At 41.3% G+C, this 10,502-nt stretch overlaps 1 long non-coding RNA gene across 1 annotated transcript; it reads left to right on the top strand.

The window, feature by feature from the left end:
* Positions 1–314: 314 nt before the first annotated feature.
* Positions 315–3,353, top strand: LOC125555772 (uncharacterized). The gene is made up of 3 exons (XR_007304849.2): positions 315–841; positions 2,604–2,801; positions 2,873–3,353. It is a non-coding gene; the product is annotated as an uncharacterized LOC125555772 (long non-coding RNA).
* Positions 3,354–10,502: the final 7,149 nt, after the last annotated feature.

Raw genomic sequence — 10,502 nt, 5'->3', positions numbered from 1 at the left:
TTTTTTTCATCCCACCACTTTCGTCCGTTGTTTTCGACCAATTATTTTTCGTCCCCCCTCGCACCATCTGTCCCACATTAATTTTCCTCTTCTTCTCAATTAAAACCGAATTGCGTCCGATCCTCTTTCAATTTATTCATGCTTTTTTTGGCAAGTGTTGATTGAATTCGATCATGTAAATATTTGGTAACTAAGAATTCAAAAATAATAGCATATACACGAGATCACCTTCCGAACAGATTACCTCTCTCTCCGATTTATTTTTCCCACCGATACCCTTCCATACTTAGCTCCTTGGATCCCACAATAGGCGCACTTATTTGACGTTTCCTTTTCACGTCGTCCCTTGCAAACCCTAGCCGCCGCACCAACGCCATCCTGCGGTCGACCATCGCATTGCTTCCCTCTGCTGTGCTGGTCCTCCGTCGCCGCCAAATTGGGGATCGGCCTTCTGCTAGGTTTCTACTCCCTTCCAATCACGTGCACAACACGGAGTTGTAGTCGTGCTCTTCCCCAAGGGCGTCCAGCGGGTGTGCGGTGCCGTGCAACACTGCGGTTGGGGCAGCCGTCGGGAGCCCTCCCTTGTCGCGCACCTCGCCGAATAGACAGAGAGGGGAGGTTTCCCCTGCGTCGAGCTCTGGAAGGCACCCAACTGACTGCCCCATTGTCGCTGGCATCTGATGATGTCGGCAGTGTCACCCAGGAAGTGGTTGGTGCCCAACCTGGCCGCTCACCCGAGCCTCGCCAACCACCAGCCGACGCCTCGTGCCCGCTGCTTGATCTTGGGTCACCATCGACTTAGTCGCCGATCACACGGGCGCCGCGGCCCTGCCCTATGGTGGTATATCTCTCTTCCCCCCTCCGCCAAATCGTACATCCGTGTTTGTGTTTGCATTGTGTGCGTGTGTGCTATGCTTGAGTATTGTGATGGGCGTGCTCTATGTGTGGCTTCCTAGCATGTGTGAGTGTGTGATCTCCACCGATTGATGCTTGTATGAACTCATTGTGTGTGCGTGCGTGCTGCTTGCTGGGTGTCGATGGATGCTTGTTGCGTGTGCATGCCTGTTTGGTGTTTGCTGCATCAAGCAACAACTATACATGTTATTTTCTAATTTTGGTGCCTGAATATATGGCTTATGTGGATGTATATAACCAAGTAAGCTGAAGAGACAAAAGTACATATTGGTATGCAATAGTTAATTTCTTGATCTTGTACTGATTACACACAATTTCAATCCATTGCTTGGTCATGTGCTTCTTTTTCCCTTGGTTGATTATGGACTACATCATTAACTTATAAATTACAAATTAGATACCATCTCCAACATAAGATCCCGTGTTCACATTTATAAGTTTTTCATTTTTTGTTCAATCCTTCTAGCATTTATCGATGTAATATTTTACGATCTCCATTCCTTTTGCTTACAGGCTTGGTTCTGTGCCACTTTGTTTCTTAGAAGCTACAGTCTCCATAATAAGGCATACTCCTTTTTTTTACTTAGCAGCATAACTTTTTGTCCATCATTTTGTGCAATAAATTAGCAAGTAAATTGATGGTGGGAGTCTCAGCTATGCCGACAGTGTCTCCAACATGGTGGCGGTCTTGGCGGATGCCACCATGTGAGCTTTAGCTCATCGGCGTTGTAGCGTGGAGTGGTTTCCTTCACAGTTGCTGCACTACAGTCATATGCATCTCTTCTGTCTTGTTAGATACATCATTCGTATAGGAGCAAGCTGGAATTGTTGCATTGAATAGTAGTGTGCAAATTTAATAGGCCATGGGGATTAGAACTAAAAGTGAACCTTCAAGTTTTAAAATGTAACCAAAAGTAATATGTTGACAAAGAGCCACTATTCTATGATATTTAACAATAATCTGTTGATTAAGTATGCCATGCTCATTAGTAAAAACATTGAGCAAAGCGGTCCTATTATAAACTATTTGGAATTGCAATTCATATGTTACCCTTTTTATATGGTTTTCTGGTCCAAATTACATGTGCTGGTGCAGTTGAATAATTTTGAGTCTAACAAACCTGGTCCAGCAACCGAAATTTCTGCAAATCAAAAGGAATACCTAGAGAAAACACAACCAAAAATCCAATTTCTGTACCACTTTAGTTAGCTCCTACCATGATGAAGACGAGTCCCTGTGTGATCGTAGTATCACTCAAACATTCCCAAAGAGTGCCGGATATCCCTGTATAGAGTAGATGGACATCTACTTTAGCTTGTTCGTTGATTCCTTAATTCTGCTAGATGTGATTCTTGATGCTCTGCTGCTGGTGGATTTTGAATAGTAAGATCTCCAGTTTATGTCTAATATTTTTTTATAACTGAATTATGTCGATTGTTTCTTGTACACAACAATTGTTAGTACTACTTGTTATATACAGGAAAATAGATGAAGCCAGAGGTTCTTTTTCTGGATGATTATAAATCTGAGAGAATGACGTATTAGGTTGTGTAGGTTTACCACTGATTTGTGTCCTTGACGAAGTCATTTTTGCTTGCTTTTTACAATAATGAATTACACGTTTCTTGCTTATGAACAAGTGATTGCATCTCTTCTTATTGCATGAACAATATATCTACTGGTAAAGCGGCATCTCAACCAAGAGTGCTGACACCAGCATCCACGCATCCATGAGCCACTTACAGTCGTGCCTCTTGGATCGGGGAGCATATGGGGCAACACATGCAGGCGATGACAACGGATATTTCCTCTCCCATCGGCTGCCTCTAATTGTGGCACATGGTATTGAAATCAACACCACTCACCTCACCATGCCCATTCCCTGGTAAATACCCAAGGTCCTCCCCGCTCCACTCCATCGGATGCACATTCTTCATAAGGCTTCCACATTTTCAGGGTCGCACCTTCTCGATGGTGGAGCAACCACTAACATGATGGAAGATGAGGAATACGAGTTTTTGCACATGGCATGTTCGATGAAATATAGTGCATGTACTATATTCTCATGTGTTTGGTTCTTGATAGGTTTGTGTTGTATCTACTTTTCCTAACGATTTTCCTCTTGTTTTGGACTCTAATTTGCATGATTTGAATGAAACTAATCCAGACTGACGCTGTTTTTAACAGAACTATCATGGTGTTGTTTTTGTGCACAAATAAAAGTTCTAGGATTAGAATAAAACTTTAAAAAGGATTTTTTTTTTATATAATAGAAGAGAATTACTAGAGCCAAGAACAACCAGAGGGGGGGTCTGGGTGAGCACAACCCACCATGGCGCGCCCCCATCCTGGTGCGTCCAGGTGGGTTGTGCCCACTTGGTGGCCCCGTAGACCCTGAATCCAACTCCATAAATACCTATTTTTGGAGGAAAAAATCAGGCAGAAAGCATTATCATGTTTCGCGAGACGGTGCCGCCGCCACCTCCTGTTCTTCATCGGGAGGCTAGATCTGGAGTTCGATTGGGGCTTCGGAGAGGGGGATCTACGATCTTCGTAATCACCAACCCTTCTTCATCGCCAATTCCATGATGCTCCCCACCGGGAGTGAGTAATTCCTTCGTAGGCTCGCTGATCGGTGAGGAGTTGGATGAGATTTATCATGTAATCGAGTTAGTTTTGTTAGGGCTTGATCCCTAGTATCCACTATCTTCTGAGATTGATGTTGATATAACTTTGCCATGCTTAATGCTTGTCACTTTGGGCCTGGGTGCCATGATTTGAGATCTGAATAGTTTATGTTATCACCATTGTATCTAGGTTCTAGTGCTTGAGTTAATATATCTGGTATGGAGGGATTATCCTTTTACTCTGCATATATAACTTGTCTAAAGTCTAACTAAGCAAAATGTTTGACCAAATCCTTTCTTAACAAATACAACAGGACAGATGTATGGCTTGAAAATTTATTGCATGATGCAGGTTATGATATTGTTTCGAATCCTGGATCTTAAATTTCAGAAAATCCAAAAGTGACCATAAATTCTTGAAACTGAGCATGGTCACATGATATGGCACAAATATTACTTCGTAATTTGTTTCTTCAATTTGAGACAAGTTGCACAAATGAAGAGCCAAGGTATTTTGGAACAAAAACATGTCACGTTAAGGCGAACGCTTTCACTATTGAAACCGTGGGCGTTTACGTGCCGCCACGAGTCCCGCTTCTCATCGGCAGGTGCCGTCCGAGCAAGCGTGTGAGTCGACGAGAGGCGTGTGAGCAGACCGCTGCGCCGGCTAACAGGGAGGTGTGCGAGCAGACCGGTGTGCAGGCTCATCGGAAGGCGAGCCCTTTGACCAGGCTCCGCCGCCCACCGTCGTCTCAACTGCTCCCACTTTTAATGTCGCTGGCTCCGCAGTTTAAAATCAACCCTGCACTGCCCGGTATCGCTACAATCTTCTCTCTTCCTCTCTGATTCTCCTGTCGTCTACCTCCAATCAGCCTGACCTAAACGTATGCCATGCCGCATCACGATGGTTTGCCCTTAGTCTTCCAGTTTCCTGAGGAAGACACCCAGTCGGAGTCTCAAGATCATAAGGCGCTTTGGGACGAGCTTGAACTGGCCTTGCGGGAAGACGCCGTGCCTGTCCCCGCTCCCGTTCCGGCTCTTGTTGCCCCGACTGCGCCAGCACCCATCCCCGTGGCATTGATGGGTTGGGAGCCGCACATTGTCGCCGAGCTTGATGCCACGGGGTTCCATGAGGTCCCCGTTAACTTTCACGCGCCCGTGCACCTACCAGCGCATGCGCGTGCATTGACGCGCACGCCCGTGCCCGTGCCCATGCACACGAATGTCTCTGCCGCGCCGTTGACAACGCCTGTCCCCGCGCGGGTGCCAGTGCCCCCCTCAATGGCATGGATGGCCGCCGTCGACCGCTTCCTTGCACCAACGCCAGTCGCCTCCTCTCGCCAGTTGACACGCTCCGAAGTCCAGAACATTTTGGCCTTCCTTGAAGCTAGGCCAACGTCCAGGAGTACGCCAACAACGGCGCAAGGCGCCGCCATCGCCGTCGGTTAATGACCCGACGACACACAGAGCACAGCAGAGGAGACGCTTCCCACCGCAAGACACCCCCGCCGCCGCCGCGTAATCTAAATTTGCCATGAAAAACGTTCGGATTTCCATGCTTAAAATCTGAACGTTTATCATTTCCATTTATTTTAGATCGACTGTCCTATAATTTAAAGTCAGAGTCAGACTTAACGAAATCTATGGTTTTATCGATTGAATGTTCTGCTAGAGCCGTATCAAATTAAATATAAAACATCATCAAGCCACATGTATTCCTTGTCATCCAATGACCTAGACTGCTTCAATGTCGAGCGCTCAGCACGTTTAGCGTGCAGTTAACTTCATGCCAAAAATAGTGCTAATTACATAATAACACGCAAATAATATCCTACTTAATATCCGCATGCACTTAATATATTTCCAAATTAACGTGCATTGCACGTACACACTGACTAGTGCTGATAGTACATGAAACTGGTGCCGTAACTTGTGAACTCGTCCAGATATGGTCAATGGCAACATCGCCCGCGAGTTCTTCGTGTTTGCTTGTGCGTCTAAACGCAGATGAGAAGCAGAGAGAGAGCACACATGGAACCCACCAGTAAGTGAAGGCGAATAGTACTAAAAATAATATTACATGTTATCCATTAAATAGGCTGTGGTAATATAAAAACATTATGTGAACAAAGGGAGGTACAACAAACATTGATGTTCTACGTATGTTGCCTATTGACGTGCGGCTTGAAGGCCCTGGTCGCATGTTCGATCCTCGTCCTTTATTTTTTAATTTGTATATGCGTCCAAATTTGTTTCATGACATGTGGGCCCCTCGGTGTGTAGTTTGTAACACTTTAATTTGTCGGTAGAAATTTGTTCCATTCCAAGTGGACTATCGGTGTGTAGTTTTGTAGCTTATTTATAATAATTAAAGAGAACAACAGAGTTTTTTGCAATAATACCATGGTGCGACGTTGAGGGCGAGAAAGGACGTGCGAGCGAGCGATGACCGAGCCAGAGGGAAATCAACTAGGGGAGTTGCGGGGGTTGCAACGGTGTTTGGAGTAGTTGCGGGCTGAATGCTACGAAAATATAGTCTAAACCAACCGGAATAAATGCCTACACAAATTAATCCAAGGTTGGAGTGCCACTCGCAATGTAAATAGCTCCGGCTTTGCGAGGGATGGAGAGGTAGCTTCAATGTGTGGAAAATACGGCGTGAGAGAGCGAGGTCAATCGAGAGACATATAAATAGAGAGACAAAATGAGTGTGGTCCGACATTCATTGAACAAATATATATATATATATATATATATAGTGTTATTATTCATCACGCAGGGTGCAGAATAAGTTATTCTTCACCCGAGGTAATTTTACAATCATTTCATAATTAAATTACGTTTCGAATTCAAATAGTTACATTCCTATTGATTAATACGTAAAATTTGACATAAAAAATAAAAATATAGGTCATAAGACAAGAAAATTTGCAGTTTATGTGTATTTTAGACTATGTTTTTACGTTTGTAATTTTAAATAACATAAAAAATTTTACGGCGATTATATATTTTCTTACGGTCCCTTTTTGCGTCGGAAATAAGACAAAACTTACGGAACGTAAAATTACGGTGCATTGATAGTAAAATAGAGGAGGATGAAGAATAACTATTCCTCACCCAGGGTGACGAATAGCGCGACCCTATACATAAACACTATTCTGATCACGGGATTAGAATAATATTCTGATCACAACATGAACTTCCCGAGTAATGCGCCTGACCTTCCCCGAGTACTAAGTTGAACTTCAGCTAAAAGGTGTCCAAATGGGGCTTGCGATATACGTTGGAAGCTATGGACATCAGTATTATGCCCCAAGTTAAATTTTTGGCAAAATGTAAGCGGTTTAAGAGCAGTTTTGAAAACCGTTTTTTCTTCATACAAAAAACGTGAATCATATTTTCGATCGCATTTTTAAACCGTTTATCGGAATGAGGCAAATAATATGGCGTTGGAAAGCTCCTGCAAAACAGCTCCTTCCACATGTTGAAAGTTTTCTCTAATTCCCTATGGTTAAACAGTAATTCGGAAAATCGTAGAATTTCACAAACCGAACAGCCGAGTTCGTTTTTTCGATGCCATTTCTAAACGGCTAATCCAATTGAGGCAAATAATATGGCCTTGGAAAGCTTATGAAAATGCGCTACTTTTTCGTGTTAAAAGTTTTTTCTAATTTTGAACAGTTTAAAAGTAATTTAGAAAACGGTACAACTTCCACCGAGTTCGTATTTTTGAGATAATTTTTTAACCGTACGTCCAAATGCAGCAAATGATATGGCGTTGGAAACCTTGAAGAAATGCGAAACTTTTTTGTATATATTGTTTCTCCTAATTCATTACGGTTTTATGTCAGTTTTGAAAATGGCTAAAAACATATTTTTGCCGTAATTTATACAAACTTTATCGGAATGGGGCAAATAATATACCGCTGAAAAGCTACGGAAAATTCGAAACTTTTTCGTGTTGATGGTTTTCTCTGATTCCTAGCCATTTTCAAGTAATTACGAAAATGGCGAGATCATTCGTTCTGCCTTTATCGCTAAACAGATTCTTCGAAAATGCACCGCGTGAAGAACCTGTACTTCTCGGCGCGTGTACCTGAACTTCACTCTGTTTTTCACGTGCTTTTTTTGCTCGTAGATCTCCATCCACTGCTCGTAGCTCTCCATCCACTCACCGGAATTGAGCAAGTGATATACCGATGGAAAGCTGCTGTAAATACGCAACTTTCCCGTGTTGATCATTTTTTCATACTCGCGACGATTTTAAAAGTTTTTCATCTGATATTCATTCAGTGTAGGAGGTGAACTTCTTGCTGTTTTTACGTTGAACTTCTGTGACGTATTTTTCATTTGTAATTTTCTTATCCATTTTGTCAGTGTTACACAAATGGTATTTCTTTTGTACAAACCTCTCTCACAATATTTTTTTAACTTTCTCCGACCGAGGACTTGAACTTACACAAATGATATTCCTATCATTTTGAAGTAAATTAAAGAAATGACGAGATCATGATTTCTGCCTTCATTGCAAATGGAAACGCACTGCGTGAAGTTGTTGGACTTCACGGGCATGTCTGTTTGAACCTCACTCTGTTTTTGACGTGCTGTTTTTTGGACTGTGTGTAGTTGAACTTCTGGGGCATGTCCGTTTGAAATTCACTCTGTTTCACTTTATTGTTTTTTTTTCATATATGAAATACACACCATGTAGTACGTGAACTTTTGTTAATTAACACTTTGAACTTCTCTCTGGTTTGAGAGAATTATTTTAAAACACAAAAACAACATATTTTTATGTATTTTGGACATCTAAATACACGGTGAACCTGTCTCACAAGAATTTTTTGAACTTTTCCTCACCGAGCACTTGAACTTCTAGCAACCATTTTTTCGTTTATGAGTTGTTTTTAGAAGTGCAAAAAATGGCGTTGTGATTTTTATTTTTTGAACAGGTAAATCCTAGGTTTTAATAAACTCCGAACTTCCCTGTTATTTCAATATGAACTTCACCTTTTTATTTTTTTGAGTAAAGAATTGTATTCGATTTTTAAACGGAAAAAATCGAACATGGAAATACAAGGTGAACCTGTCTCACAAGAATTTTTGAACTTCCCCGGACAGAGCACTCGAACTTCTTTCCACAAACCTTTTAACCTTTTATTTTTCTATACTTTTATTCTCACCTGAAATGCATTCCTTGCAGTACTTTAACTTTTCATTGGTTTCACTATGAATTTCTGTCTCATTTTTGTGTGTACATCGAATTACACACAATAGAATGACAGATGTCATTTTTTTCCATTTTAAAATATGTAATTGGAGGTCGGATCGACGTCCCGCAATATAAATTCTAAACCATGCATGAAGGTGCACGTGAACTTTCTTGCAACAAATGTGAGTTTTTTTATATATTTCGACCTTCTCTGTTATTTTGATTTCAACTTCTTAGTCATATTTTGATTTTCCTTCTTAAATAAGCATCAATTTTTTTTGTAAATTGAACTTCATAGTTTTATTTTTCTTAGAAACGGTAATAATTTGAGTTTCCCGTATACCTCGAACTACTCATCTTTTTTAATTTGAACTTCGTCATTTTTATTCTTTAGTAACAAGGAAAATCTGATTTTTTATTTATATCAAACTTCTCCATTTTTGTAATTTGGACTTCTTAGTTTATTTATTTTAGTAACGGACATATCCTAGTTTTGTATTAAATATGAACGTCTAGAGTTTTTTAATTATAGAAACGTTGGAAGTGTGTGATTTTTGAACTACTGTATTTTTCAAAATTCGAACTTCTTATTTTTATTTTGTTTTTTAGAAACGGTGAAATAATTGCTGAGCTTTTTCAAAACATATACCGAAGATATTTGGACTTCGATTTTTTGTATGTATGAACTTCCAGTTTATTCAAAAAATAAAGGAAAAGACACACCCATAGCACGAGCACACTGAACGCACACACACACACACGACGATCTTATAAAAGAAATGGGTGGCGACACAGTATGGACTAAATTCATTCTATTTATCTCAAAATGAGGTACAGTAGCGTTTTTCCTTCTCTGTTGGTAGTAGCAGGACTTCACACATTTCACCAAACATGCTAGTTATTAGGGAAAAATCCCGTTTTTCCTTCTCTGTTGGTAGTAGCAGGACTTCACACATTTCAACAAACATGCTAGTTATTAGGGAAAAATCCCACACGTGCACAGGGAGAAATGTGTGTGTGGTGCTACCAGTGTGCTTGCCATGTGTACACAGACTAGAAATTGAGCAGCAATGACATAACATCAGTAGTTATTCTAGAACGTACAAATAAAACATGTTAATACAGAACGTCCACAAAAAACTGGAGTTTTTGTTGATGTCAACCACGTAAACATGTGGCTGCTGACAGCTAAGCAATGTATCGCATGCAGGTTGGGAACATGGTCCAAATCGTGATGTAACTAGCTCACGCAGTGGCTCCTTGACGTCTCCACTCTCTGTCCTCGGCAGCATTTCTGAATCGCCGCATGCGTATGAGCATATGTTACAAGGTGGGATCACATTCAAAATTGACCTTCTGCCATTTTCTTTATGTGAACTTCGATCCAAGAACACACGATGAATTCGGCCTTACTGAAACAAATTGCTTTGAACACATGACATAGTCACCCACATTGTCTGAACATTTTGTCGGCGGCAATGTCATTGAACTTGGCGTAGACCTGTAGTAGAACTTCCAGGTACTGCACACACTCGCACTAAGATTTTTTTACTGAACACAAAATATGAACTTGACGTAGACCCATGGTAGAACTTCTTGGTACTACACACACTGCACTGAGACATTTTCCATTCAGGCTCAGGAGGTGGTAGGTTTAGGATGAACGATTGAAGGTCCACGCAAGTTAATCGAGAAACAAACTCCATAAGATTTCCTGCAGGGCAAGAAAGATCTTAGCCTTTTTCAG

This window comes from Triticum urartu, chromosome 5A (genome assembly GCF_056163025.1).
Source record: "Triticum urartu cultivar PI428250 chromosome 5A, HENAU_Tu73, whole genome shotgun sequence".
Classification (NCBI taxonomy): domain Eukaryota; kingdom Viridiplantae; phylum Streptophyta; class Magnoliopsida; order Poales; family Poaceae; genus Triticum; species Triticum urartu.
This window is presented reverse-complemented; position numbering and strand designations above follow the sequence as displayed.